The following is a 14808-nucleotide window of genomic DNA, read 5'->3' on the forward strand; positions in this document are numbered from 1 at the left end:
TGGGCGGCTGATCTGTTAAATGATAATGATTAGGATTTAATAGGCTGCAATGCTTCGCGTGTCTACCAGATGGCATAAATTCATGAATTGTAATGCAGTATATATATATATACTGTGCAGTATTGCAGCCAGCGGGAATAAAATGCTTCAATCCCTGCCTGAAAAATACCTCAATGCACTCGGGCAGAAAACAGTCACAAACCTCAATACACCCGGGTATACCCGAATTCGTGGGACTAGCCGAGCTCGAATAAAGTGTGTCGCCAGTGTACATACCAATACTCCTTGTTTTTCCATCCCTATACACCAATAGGGACCACATAGTATCTACACACACTTCTAGTTATGCTACAATCTCTTACATTTCCACACCTACCCACACCATTTATATTAACTCCCACTCCACACACACCTTTTGTAAAGCACTGTGGGCTCTCCATTCATTTATATTCACACAGATACACACACACACACTCTTACATCACTAACTTTCAGGAACCATTTAACACCTCTAGCCATAAATCACATCCACACCGGGGGAGGACAAGCACAGACAACATTCCAAGAGACACTGTTATGAAGCATACCCTTTGCTTGCTTTATTCATTGTAACATCGCCGGAAGAAGAGATCAGTTTATCTTGAAAGGTCGCACAAATAAAAGCATTTCGTTAGCCACAGAACGGTATCATCTATTTATTTTTTGATTATATATATATATATATATATATATATATATAGACATATGGAGACCAGGGGATCCTGATAGACAAAAAGAGACAGCACACTGCAGGTATGGTATCAAAAAAGTGTATTCAGTAACACAACGGGACCTTCCTCAGGGCAGTGCATGCAAATGACAAAAACCCTGGCTGTGCTCAAAGCTGTGACCATGCAGCAAGCTTAAGCCTATAGGGAACCATGTTAAAAATGGTTATTGAGGCAAAAAGTGACACTGTGTGCTCATTTGCATGTCATTTCCCAGAATCCCTTGCTGCAGTGGAAGTGCTATATGTTGGGTGATAATGGGGAAAGGCGGGGTTGCAGACCTGCCTAAGACATGCAGATGAGCATACAGTTATATTTGCATATTTGCTTTCCTGTGGAGGGTTTTTGTCACTTTTTTTACTCACCACAACTTAACTCAGTATTATGGTTTAGCCTATCCCATAGCCTCTCTTGCATTCCCAGTAAAATCAACCCCACACTGATGAGACCCATCAAGGTCGAAACAGCTGTCTGTGGGTGGTTTTCTGGGTATGCACCTTAACCCTGGCTGTGCTCAAAGCTGTGACCATGCAGCAAGCTTAAGCCTATAGGGAACCATGTTAAAAATGGTTATTGAGGCAAAAAGTGACGCTGTGTGCTCATTTGCATGTCATTTCCCAGAATCCCTTGCTGCAGTGGAAGTGCTGTATGTTGGGTGATAATGGGGAAAGGCGGGGTTGCAGACCTGCCTAAGACATGCAGATGAGCATACAGTTATATTTGCATATTTGCTTTCCTGTGGAGGGTTTTTGTCACTTTTTTTACTCACCATAACTTAACTCAGTATTATGGTTCATATATATATATATATATATATATATATATATATATATATATATATATATATATATATATATATATATATATATATATATATACACATATATATATATACATACATACATATATATATATATATATATATACATACATACATACAGTGGTCGACAAATCACCCAAAAGTCTACTCGCCGAACAAAAGAATCTACTCGCCACCTAGTACCACACGTGTGTTGCTTGGGCCAATAGGAGCTCGCCACGATGTTAAATCCACTCGCCCGGGGCGTGCAAATGTATAGGTTTGTCGAACACTGTATATATGTATATATATATATATTTATATATATACACACACACATACATACATATATACATACACACACACACAATATAACAATAATAATACTAATAATAATAACAATAAACATGATTCCCACTCATTGACTTTACTTATACTTCAGTGGAGTCTCACCTTTTCAAGTGAAAACTTTCCTATAAAAATGCATTTTATTGGCAATACCAAACTTCATTAAATCACTTACGTCCTCGGACTCTGACAGACATGATTTACAGACCTTCCAACATTTGGCACAAACAGAAGAGGTAACTTTATTTGCTGCAGTATCTCGCTGTGGGGGAGAGAGGAGCTGGCAGGAAAGTGACCCCACCGGAGGAAGCTCAATAACATGAACCATTTACTTACATGCAAAGATCATATAACCAATAAAATATACATATCTATGGATTTGTATATACTTATATACACACAATAGAAGTGTTATTAAATCCACCATAACCAGTTGATCGTTAGCAGGTAAGTCATCAATCTCCCAGCTGCTTTAGGCTCGTAATATACTGTGTGGCCGTGCGCACGCCTGTGCGAACGCGTGTGCATGTGCTGCACACGTTGTGTGTAGAGAGTCCGTGCTGCCGGGAGCGACATGCTGGGAAGGTAGTGTGTGTGTGCGCGTGTGTGTGTATGTGTGTGTGTGTGTGTGTGTGTGTGTGTATACTGTAGATTGTGAGTGAATAATTACTTAAATAAGATTTTTAAAAGAAAAAAAAACATGTTTAATAAATAAAAAAAAATGTATTTGTGCACTTATTCACACATATATACACACACACACACACACACACACACACACACACACACACACACACACACACACACACATTTCAGCGGCAGTAGCAGCGTGAATTCCTTATTTTCTTCCTCTTCCCCCGTCGGCTGGTCCCACGCTCACTGCCGCGCACACGCGCGCTCCTATTATAGAATGGCTGACTAACCTCAGCCAACTATAAATGCCGCGCGCGCACAGCCCTGAATTAGCTGCAGCTTCAGCCACTGGCATCAATACAGTAGGTAAAATAGGTAAATAAGTATTTAATAGGACCAGGACATGACAGGTACAGTACCTGCTAGATAGATAAAATAGGTAAATAAGTATTTAATAGGCACAGGATATAACAGGTACAGTACCTGCTAAATGGGTAAAAATTAATGTAATAGGTACAGGACATAAAAAAACAGGTGCAGTTGGAGGCTGTGAATAACATGTAATTTGCTATATGCAAAGATCATATTATTAATAATATTTGTACACACACAATAGGAGGGATAATAATTCCCTATAACCAGTTTATCAGTAGATACAGGACATAAAACAGACAAACAGAGCCTACCAAATAGGTGCAGCTGGAGGCCTGTGTGTAACTCCTGCTGACACCCTGCATGTGTAGCCAGGATATTTACATGTAGCTGCTGCTCTTCCCACTGACTGGGATAGGCCCACATCCTGAGCTCAAGTTGTTGACGCCACGACACCGAGGGGGTTGAACTACACTTCCCATGATGCTTTGTACATGTGATAAAGCAGCTGTCAATCAAGAACACAGCAGGCACCGTCCAATTGGAAGAGCAGGTATGGGATGGGGCGGGCTAAGAGCTGTGCCAGTGTATTGTTCCTGCTGAGGAGCACACAGAGCAGCTGGGGGCAGGAAACACATAGGTCTATGGGAAAGCTAGGCCCACATCCCCTCACTGTGTTACTGTTATTAGTATTCAACGGCAAAGCAATGTGTAAGAGGTTTTCTTTTTTCCAACTCCTGTGTAAGAGGATCCTGCAGCTCTGTTACTAAAAGCCCCTCCCCCTTTACCTGATTTAACTTGTTAGGCCGCGCTTATAGTGCCGCCGTCGCATCGCGCTTACTATAAGCGCACGCGATGGCTGCAATGCATTTGTTTTGACGCGCTGTCGCCGTCACCCGCACTATAAGCGCAGCCTTATGCTTTACACAATAATTCTGCAGGTTTTGGCTTCTTGTGGTCGGAGGATAACTGTCTATACATATAAAGACTTGTATTTCCTAAGCTAAAGGGGCTTAGTATAATGCTAACCTCAAATCCTGAGTGCCTTGTGGCCCCATGTAGGGTTGCCAGGTGGCTTCTCCAAAAATACTGGACACAATGGTGAAAGGTGCGATGCGCTTGAGACACCCCCCCCCCCTCTTACTGCTCCATGCCGTTTCCTCCTCTCTTTGGTCCCACCCCCAGGCTCCTGACACCTCCTCCTGATTGGCTGCATTAGGCCGCGCTTATAGTCCTTGCGACAGTGACGCAGACGTCACGCTGTGGTCGCTGAAAAAATTAAATTGAATTCCAGCGATCGCGACTAAGCCGTCGCTCCGTCACGCCGTCGCGTTGCTCCTACTATAAGCGCATGCAACGGATTCAATACATATGTTTTGATGCGACGTCGCCGGGACTATAAGAGCAGCCTTACCCAGCAGCAATCAGGATATAGTAAACTGCCCAGCCCTCTATCAACAGCCCTCCCCGCTCAGGGAGATCCCACAGCCCCCCACCCAAGCCGGTCAGTTCCCACGCCCAGATAGGTAATGCCGAACACATACATGTCCAGTATTACCTCAAACATTTTAACTGGACAATGTCTAAATACAAGACAGTCTGGTTCAATACTGGGCACCTGGCAACCCTGCCCCCAACTAGTGAGATGAGACAATTATTAGGGGCAGGCTGAAGGAAAAAGTAACTGTTTAATGTAAAAAGAAAATCAACAGAAGTTAATGCTGACAATAATGTTACATGTATGTATTACTGACTTCCAACGAGAGACTCAATGGAAATGATTAAGTCTGCGTTCCAGTCAGAGCGGGGCACGCCTAATGAGCAAGACCAGCCCCAAATAAGAAACTATACTGCAGTGTTTGAGACTCACTTCCTATTAATTACTGCCTGCTAATGAGTGACACTTCAAATAGTAATACTTACACCAAATAAGAGACTGTTCTGACGATTGAGACGTGTTTCAATTAAGTGACTGCTAATGAGTCTCATTTGTTCCCAATGAGTAGTACTGCTATCCAATAACTGACACTCTCCAAAAATGTAAGGCTGCCTTACGTGACTGATACTTCTAATGATTGAGACTCACTGCTAAGGAGTATTTCACCATCTAATGAATAACACTCGGTCCATGCGGAAGGTGTTGTAGGAATTATTTTCTTTAGAGCTCAGTGTGGTTTGTACCTAAACCTAATGGGATCCAGGAATATTAAGTAAGGTGGTCATCTTAATTAAGTGTAGCCATGCATAACAATGTCTACAGTCATCTCTCCTGCTGGCAGCAAACCCTGGTAAGTTACAGGAATGCCAGCAGTAATCATGGAGGTTTGCCCTCACATCCTATTGAGGTGCCCTATGTATAAAGGGGAGTGGCTACATGCTCTGAGTCCATGGTTAGTGACATCAGGGATGTGCCTGCCTCCTGAGGTATATAAGGCACTGCACTGCCTAAAGTTAGTGTGGTTGATGTTACAAGGTGAAGGAGAAGCAGCAAGTTCTTAGGTGCCCACTAGTGCAGTAACTAGTGGCACCGTGCAATATCCAGTTGCAAAGAGGCCAACTGTGTCCAGTGATCTGGCACAGGGGTGATCTCCCTGCGGGGAGAGGGAATCCCACTCCATTGGGAGGGCGTACCTTTTAAAGGGGTGCACGGGGCGATGTGCGGCTGAAGCAATGACTGTGAGGGGCAGCTGGGCCTTATCACCACGCACAATAAAAATGACTTGTTCAACGAGAACCCCATCGTGTGAGTCTGCAATTACTCTACAAGGGCCCTCACCACCAAGAAGGAGTTCCTCATCAGGACCATCTCTCTGCGGACGCATAGATCCTGATGAGGTGGAGGCGCTGCACATGATGTGAGTAGGACTCGCACCCACTACCTCAGCTGCCTGTCTGGCTTGACATCCCCTATACCATCAAGCGGGAGACTCGAGTCCTGTTGCCTACAGGTGCACCACCAGGCACGAACATGTAATGAGGGCTGGATAGACCACAGGGGCCAATGTGAGATTGGGTGGATCAGACCAGAGGGAATACCCGTTACATAAGCAAGGTGGTCATCCTAGTGTATGAGTAGACATCATAGGACATCAGAAAGTCCGAGTGTCTTGAGCCTTCTGCTCTTGCTGTACACAAGGCACCAGAATGGATGTGCGCGCTGGCAAAGCAACCACCCTGTACCTGCTTGTTGTGGTAGTTTAATAACCATTCTCTTCTACTCATCTAAATAGCCAAAACTTATTGCTTCGTACTTAGAAGGGAGTTTAAGATGTAACATTTTATTCACGCAGAATTGTTTTCACTTTCCTTCAACAATACCATGTACAATGGGGCAATGTTATCATCTTCAGAACAACATTTCATACATTTAACGTAAACATGGTGGTTGAATTTATTTAACTGTCTTGGCGCTAGAAATGTACGGTTACATTCATTTAAACAGCAGCTCTGTCAAATTAAGAGATTGAACACTTGGAAAGCCAGGAATTGGGATTTCCAGATCAGGTCAGGAAAATCCACTTGCCATTTACTCAATAAGGGTATCCAACGCGGGCTAGTTTGTAGTTCCACTAAAGGAATAGAAATAGTCACTTTAGGTGTGAAACCAAGTTGCAATGAAGCTTTCATATTAGATTCCAATGGATTAGTCATAAACAATTGTGGGTTCATTTTAAAGCAGCAGTCCAAGCTGCCGTTTCAAAAAAATTAATGTAATATGTGCATCAATACAATCCACACAATGATAAGTAATTAGATAAGTTGCCGATCGATCTGTTCTCCTGCGATCGATCGCGTAGATTCGGCTCGGGGGTTCACTAAATAACTGCAGAGGAGAATTCTGCAGTCAGTGTGACTTTGTAAATGGTTGCTATAGAAACAAAAAAGGCTTGTTACATTATAATACATTAAAAATGTAATTCAGAGTTGGTGTTTTTTAAAATGTTACAAGTATTTTCTCATAGTACAGAACTAATTTATTTAAAACAAAACACACATAGGATATTGCTTTGTCTGCAGATTTAAGCAACGAGTTACATAGCATTGGACTTACAGTAGAGGCAACGCTTATTCTAACATTTGCTGTAAACTAGCCGGGTTACATTCTGGGTATGTGCTGGGTATGTTCTGGGCTAGTTTGAGGCACGTTTAAGGCATTTCTGCATTGACTAACGACCCATAGGATTAAGACAGCAGGGATCCCTGGCAGTCCAATTCAGTTTGAATGGGACTGCCAGGGACCCCCGCTGTTAATCTGATAGGCCATTAATCAATGCAGAAATGCTGGGGCTAGTTTAAGGAAAGTTTAAGGCATGTATTCAGAATGTACCTGGGTGTTTCCTGGGTCTTTTGGGGAATTGCCACTGGTTTTTGTTAGAATAATCGCTGCCTCTACTGTATATAAAAAAAGTGATTATTAGGTAATTGAAATGGTTTTAAGCTGTTCAAATGTGGGACCTACCAGCTGATATGATATAATACAGGCAGATTAATTGACTTTCCATTTCAAGATTTACAAATTTTGATTGATCAATAATCCAATCTCTGCAATACTGTATCTAGTTAATCAGGTGGAGTTTGAAGTTTGCGTTTAAACCATCCCCTTCAATCATTTGTAACGTAAATATGCTAATTTTATGTTTTTAATGTAACACGTGTCCCCACTGCCCCACCCCTCCAACCTCACTTAGGGACTAGTGTATGGGTGTGGGCGCATTACTACGGTTGTATGGTGCTCTACCTGTTGGTTTGCAGGAGGTCTGAGTTGTCTGCATGATGTTAAGGAGACAGGAACAGGACTGGCTCATGTAGGTCTTTGGGTTCGTCATGGTGGTGTCAGCGCCTCCAGCAGTGATGGATCCCACGGAGTGTAGGTGTCAGCCCCCATCATTACACAATTGCTTCCCTCCTGCCCAGGAACTGACACCTCAGGCAGAAGTATCTTGTAAGGTACTTTATTATAGGGCATTCTGCAGCATCTCTTCATGCAGCATATCACACTCCACTTGCTCCAGGCTTTCTAGACGGTGCACCTTCTTCACTAGTGCTCTGCTCCAGGTGGTCTTTAGGCTAGCCAGCCTAAAATGAGCAAGCTTACCCCGCCATGGGGAAGACTCACAGCTCCCACCCCACTCCCTGAGGAACAGGGAGCATAGACCTCATTTACCCTCGCTAGGGCTCAGGGAGGAACACTCTCACCCTCCTTACTCCAGGAGGAGCAGGGGGTAAGCACAACCTCACCCTATCCAGGGCTGAGGGGAAGACTCATAACTTTTTGGCTACTCCCCTAGAAACTTCTGGAAGGGGCGGGCTCATGGACTGTACCCACCTCCAAGGAGCTGTACACAGGCCATGAGTCCCCAAAGACCTTCCTTCACTTTCTGGGGAAGCAGAAGGGGGAGGGTCAATGGCCCATAGATTAACCTGCTAATGCCTGGATCTTAACAGGACTTACATAGCAGATACACTATGTGGAGAGAAACAGGTACAGGTTGACATACCCTGTTACATTTATTATTCCAAATAAAATTGGGGAATCTCTTGCGAATTCTGGGAATGTTTTTTTTCCTTAAAAGTAGAGGTAATAAATGTAATCAATAAATACGCTTTGGGAAAGAGACCATTTAAATTAAAGCACTTACACCAGAGACTGATATGGATTTAAATTGTCAACATTTTATTTTGGGGATTGTCCTGTTCCCTGTTTAGCCAGAAAATGTTGAATTTAGAGAAAAGTATTTTGTATCCCAAGTGTCACGGTTGTGCTCGCCACAAACCAGGGTCGGACCGCGAGGCTGAGGTGGGGTTGTAAAAGCACCGACCTTAGACCGCGCAGGCTGATCCGGATTGCGAAGTTCGTAGTCATACGTAGCAGGATCAGGATAGGAGAAGACAGCATCGTCGTTGTACAAGCCAGGGTCAGGACAGGAGACGTCAGAATAAACATTGTCCAAGCAGGAGTTCGGCAACAGGGAGTCAGGAAAGCCCCGCTTCAGCTTAGGAGCGCGGGGGTGGCCTCTGCGCATGCGGCGACCATGGCCCATGGTACTGGTCTCAGGAGGTGGAAGACAGACCAGATTTACACACCGCCTAGCTGCACGGTTAAACCAGTGCCACAGCGCAAGAGTCCTGAGCGGGCTAGGGAATCCTCTGTAGCAGCGCAGGAACCAGGACACGGCCTCTCTAGATTAGGGAAAGAGTAGGCCCCAGGAACCAGGAAGCTGTAGATACACAGGGAAACCTCCGCTTCAGTGCAGGAATCCAGGAGACTGAAGGACGCAGGGGCGAAACCTCCGCTTCAGTGCAGGAATCCAGGAGGCTGAAGGACGCAGGGACGAAACCTCTGCTTCAGCACAGGAGAACAGGAAGCTGAAGGACGCAGGACGGAACCTCCGCTTCAGCACAGAAGAACAAGCGGGAGCTTGAAGGAAGCTGAAGGACGCAGGGCGGAACCTCCGCTACAGCACAGGAGAACAAGCGGGAGCTTGAAGGAAGCTGAAGGACGCAGGACAGAACCTCCGCTTCAGCACAGGAGAACAAGCAGGAGCTTGTGGCAGAACAGGTAGTGACATCCGGTAAGGACTATGCTCGGCAGGGAGCATTGTGGGAACATAGTACTTAAAGGCCAGTGGACCAATCCCCGGCGGGGGGTGTGAAGGTCCTGCTCCAATAAGTGAATACAAGGCTGGATTGCAGTGATAGATTGCACAGCTGCAGTAGATACCAGAGGGAGTGTGTGGCAGTATAGCTTTGGTGAGTGAATCAAGGCTGCAGTAATATCAGGTGAAGAGTTCCAGGACTGCACCGGTCTGCAAGATAAGGCAACCAGTAAACCGCGGAGCGGATTCCTTACAGTACCCCCCCCCCCTTCACGCAAGACCTCCGGGCGAACATGAGCACTTATAGAGTTGGAGGACCGGGAATTGTTGCTGAACCGTCTAGGATTGGGAGTAGAGTCGTGGTCCTGAGACTCGTGGTTAGTCCTTAGTGTACCCCCACCCCCCGGTGAGAACTGCGGCCAGACATGGCCATCCATGGGTCTCGGGGACATCGAGTTGTTCCTAAAGTTCTTTAGGTGGAAAGGGAATCCGTAAACGAGCAGTTCTTTGGTGAGTACAGTTCTAGGGTATGAGAGTGGTGGAAGAAACATCCTTGGTACATGGCTCGCCCTGCAAAATGTCTTGGAAATCCAGGGCTGTGAAGAACCAGAGAGTTCCAGAGCAGAAACGGCAGAAGAGCCCCCACTGGAAGCCCAGTCTTTAATAAAGGAACCGGAATCCAGGATAGGCGGCCCTGATAGTTGATCGAATACGCCAGGAGGAACCTCGGAACAGAAAAAGTCTTGGCTGACCACTGCATGTTGGAATTTGTGAGGGATTTTCCCTCTAGAAGTCTCCCAGGTAATGATTAGTGAGGGTATAGGCTGGGTGGAAGCATCTCCCGGTATTGGTATGGAAGGTGACAAGGCAAGCAGTAAACCAGGCATAGAGACCGAAATCTTGGGATAGGTACAGAGTATTTCCAACTGAGAGAAAATAACAGGGGCAACCAAAAATTCCGAGGGAAAAAACCATGGTTTAGCAGGAGCAGGGAAGCAAACAACAGAAGAGCTCTCCAATACTGGGAAATCCTCAGTGGGAGATAGTATTGTCAGGGAATCAGGAACAGTCCTTGAAATTTTCATATCGGTAGCTTGAGAAAAAGGCAAAAACCCGGGTAGTGGCGGGAGGGAAACTAACATCAGAAGCTGAAGTCTGTACCTCAGTGACAGGGACCTGAGAGCCAGCAAGCAGTAAGTATGAACTATGAAAAGTCTTAATGACCGGCACCTTAGGAGTACAAGGAGTCTTTTCCGAAACTGCAAGGGCCCTAACCACAGGGGTACCTAATCTGACAAAAACATGAATAGGTGTGTCTTCTAGTGCAAAATCTCTGATCACAGGACTCCTAACCGATAGTGAGGGTGTCTGGGTTTGATTAGAGAAAAAATCAGATGTATTGATAAGTGACTTAGAAACAATTACTGAGGTTCTAGATTTGCTGGACGTGTGAGAAAAAATACCCTTTAAGACAGGAGCTTTAATTTCTTCCCGGAGTAACCCCATGTTTGCTGGGGCATATTTAGACACAGTACTGAGGGACTGGGTTTCAGCAAAGGCAGGACAGCTAAATAGCTCAGATTTAAACCCCAGGACTTGTAATATAGGCATGGTGACCTCAGACAGTACTAAGGGAGTGACCACAGATATGCTGATCCCTGGAGAATTACCCTGGACAGAGAAATCAGGGGGACCCCCAGTCAGGATAATCATTGTAGGAAGAGCTTCAGAATCAGAAGGAGAATCATTACCTCTCAGAGTCTCAAAACTAGTAAGACACAATTCAGCGAAAAGGGAAACAGTGTGCAGGCTTTTTACTAATCTATATGAAAAAGCGTCACTTTTGGGAGAAAACAGTGCGTCAGCAAACATTCCTGGGAACACAATATGAACCCCAGGAGGGACATACAGACTACTGTATGCTTTTAACCCTAAGCTTAAAGAGGAGGAGAACTCAGACAGTACACGGGGGTTAATCATAACTGTACTGGTCTCTGAAGTAGGTATTTGGTAAGGAATGTCTGGGAAACCAGAAATTACTGCAGACTCCATAATGTGGGAACTATGCGCTGAAGCAGGGATCACCGCTATCTGGGCGACAGGCTGGTTCAGTGAAATACCCGGGAGAAGGAACTCCTGACTACATTTATCAGGAACCAGAACTTTAGCCGAAGTCTCCGGAGGCGATACTGCGGAAAATTGAGCTGAAGCAGGGGATTTATAGCAAAGAATATCTAAGGACTCTGTACAGTTATGGGAATCCCTCAATGCAACCTCTGCTGTCTGACTTGTGGACTCATTCTCTGAGGCTAAAACGAAGGCATTAACTTGGAGGCAGCAAGAATTTACAGGGGTTAATGCAGACAGTGCCTGAGAGTAGAACATAGGTAATCTTCTCTCTGTATTAGGAGAGACAAGGAATCTCTCCTCTGGAGCTAGGGGCGTGACCATGGCTGACAGAGAACAGGGATTTACCAAAGGAAACTCAGAGAGCTGCCCCACAGGGGTTAATACAGAAATGACCCTGGGAACAGAACTTAGGGATTCTCTCTCTGACGGGGAAAGCGCACAGGACTGCCTAGCAGAGATTAAAGCTGGAAAACCCACCAGACCTGGAGTGACAGATTCGGAGTTAGAAATAGGGGAACTAAGGGACTTATTCTCTGATACTAGAACCTTAGTGTTGGTTAGTGAAACATATGTATCCGCCAGGGGAGCCTCACAGGACTGATCGGCAGGGGTTAACGTAGACATATCATTAGTGTCAGGGAACCCGGGCACACAATCAGAGCTAAGGACTGTGGCAGTTACTACGTTAGGAGATATTGTGAATGGGTCCATTTGGTCATCTCCCGGAGAGGGAGATACGTCCCCCGGTTTAGCGACAGGACTGGCAGCAGAGGAAAATCGCCAGAGGACGGCGTTAGCGGCCAGGGGGCGATCCTGTTTTAACAAGTAACCGTCCAATGCCAAGGAAAGTACATGCAGCGTGTCGTGAGCGAGAGCCACCATGACGGAAGGGTCCGGGAGTAGTACAGGAATGTCCAATGATAAAGCCAGGGCATTGAGTGTACTACAGGCGTTGACCAGTTCCTCAGGACTCACCTTATCCCCAGTTAAAGGGGAATCGGGGGAGAAAACACTGTTTTCACTGGCCAGAACACTGGCCAGATACTGTTTTAAGTCTCTGAGGCAGTAAGCCTTACAAACCAGATCATTACGGCATTTCTTTTGCAAGGGAGTTAAGCCCTCCGACATAAACGGATCTTCCATTAGGGGTATTATATCGCACAAATAATCATTCTCAAACTGGGACTGGTCTACAGACCGGGACAGGTTTTTAGGAAAAAACTTACCAACCCACACCTCAGCGGGGTCCGAGTTTGTGCGGCCGAGCATACTGTCACGGTTGTGCTCGCCACAAACCAGGGTCGGACCGCGAGGCTGAGGTGGGGTTGTAAAAGCACCGACCTTAGACCGCGCAGGCTGATCCGGATTGCGAAGTTCGTAGTCATACGTAGCAGGATCAGGATAGGAGAAGACAGCATCGTCGTTGTACAAGCCAGGGTCAGGACAGGAGACGTCAGAATAAACATTGTCCAAGCAGGAGTTCGGCAACAGGGAGTCAGGAAAGCCCCGCTTCATCTTAGGAGCGCGGGGGTGGCCTCTGCGCGTGCGGCGACCATGGCCCATGGTACTGGTCTCAGGAGGTGGAAGACAGACCAGATTTACACACCGCCTAGCTGCACGGTTAAACCAGTGCCACAGCGCAAGAGTCCTGAGCGGGCTAGGGAATCCTCTGTAGCAGCGCAGGAACCAGGACACGGCCTCTCTAGATTAGGGAAAGAGTAGGCTCCAGGAACCAGGAAGCTGTAGATACACAGGGAAACCTCCGCTTCAGTGCAGGAATCCAGGAGACTGAAGGACGCAGGGGCGAAACCTCCGCTTCAGTGCAGGAATCCAGGAGGCTGAAGGACGCAGGGACGAAACCTCTGCTTCAGCACAGGAGAACAGGAAGCTGAAGGACGCAGGACGGAACCTCCGCTTCAGCACATAAGAACAAGCGGGAGCTTGAAGGAAGCTGAAGGACGCAGGGCGGAACCTCCGCTTCAGCACAGGAGAACAAGCGGGAGCTTGAAGGAAGCTGAAGGACGCAGGACGGAACCTCCGCTTCAGCACAGGAGAACAAGCAGGAGCTTGTGGCAGAACAGGTGGTGACATCCGGTAAGGACTATGCTCGGCAGGGAGCATTGTGGGAACATAGTACTTAAAGGCCAGCGGACCAATCCCCGGCGGGGGGTGTGAAGGTCCTGCTCCAATAAGTGAATACAAGGCTGGATTGCAGTGATAGATTGCACAGCTGCAGTAGATACCAGAGGGAGTGTGTGGCAGTATAGCTTTGGTGAGTGAATCAAGGCTGCAGTAATATCAGGTGAAGAGTTCCAGGACTGCACCGGTCTGCAAGGTAAGGCAACCAGTAAACCGCGGAGCGGATTCCTTACACCAAGAGACTGAATCTTAGTAAATTCTTGCATTATCAACGAAATTTTAACAAAAAACTAGTACAGTGGGTCACCAGCATATAGGGCTAATTTAAGTTCTTGTTTCCTAAATCTTAATCTACGAACTATACTCATGAGAGAAACAACTATGAGGGTATTGATCAATACAACCCTGAGGAAGCTCACACCTGGGTCACGTGAAACGCGTAGGGTGGTCCTTTTCCTACCTGCTGTGGGATATACGCCGTTCGTTGTCAGTCCCTTGCTGCTGCTGAACCGCAGAGCACTCTCCTGTCTGTGCCCCTGCCGTCGGACGCAGCCTGTGTACACAACCCGGAAGCGCTGTGGAGCCAGAGATACGGAGAGAAGCCGGTTAACATCTTCCTGCCTGAGGGACAGAACGCAGCGCCGCCACTACAGGACCCAGAGTGGTCAAACTGCTTTTACCTTACTGGGAGCATGCGAGTTGCCTGTAGCTCACTGCTTATGTCTTTTTAATATAAATTGATCTGCACCGTGCACATCTCTCTTTTCTCTTTTATACCCATATAAAGTCCAGCCGAAATCTACCACCAGATTTATCTGAGACACTTGATTTGACCTACCCCTTGTGAGTAGGCATTTGGAAGTTGGATTTATTTATGATCTTTGCTTCTAGTACGTCTGCACTATTGTATGCTTTGTTCCTTTTTTTCATATACCACTGAGAGTACCTTGCGCTGGATTCAGCCTGTGTAATCAATTATTATCTTGTAGCAGCATATCTAATTCCCGTGTCCATATTTTATATC

Source organism: Ascaphus truei, chromosome 13, assembly GCF_040206685.1.
Source record: "Ascaphus truei isolate aAscTru1 chromosome 13, aAscTru1.hap1, whole genome shotgun sequence".
NCBI classification, from domain to species: Eukaryota; Metazoa; Chordata; class Amphibia; order Anura; family Ascaphidae; genus Ascaphus; species Ascaphus truei.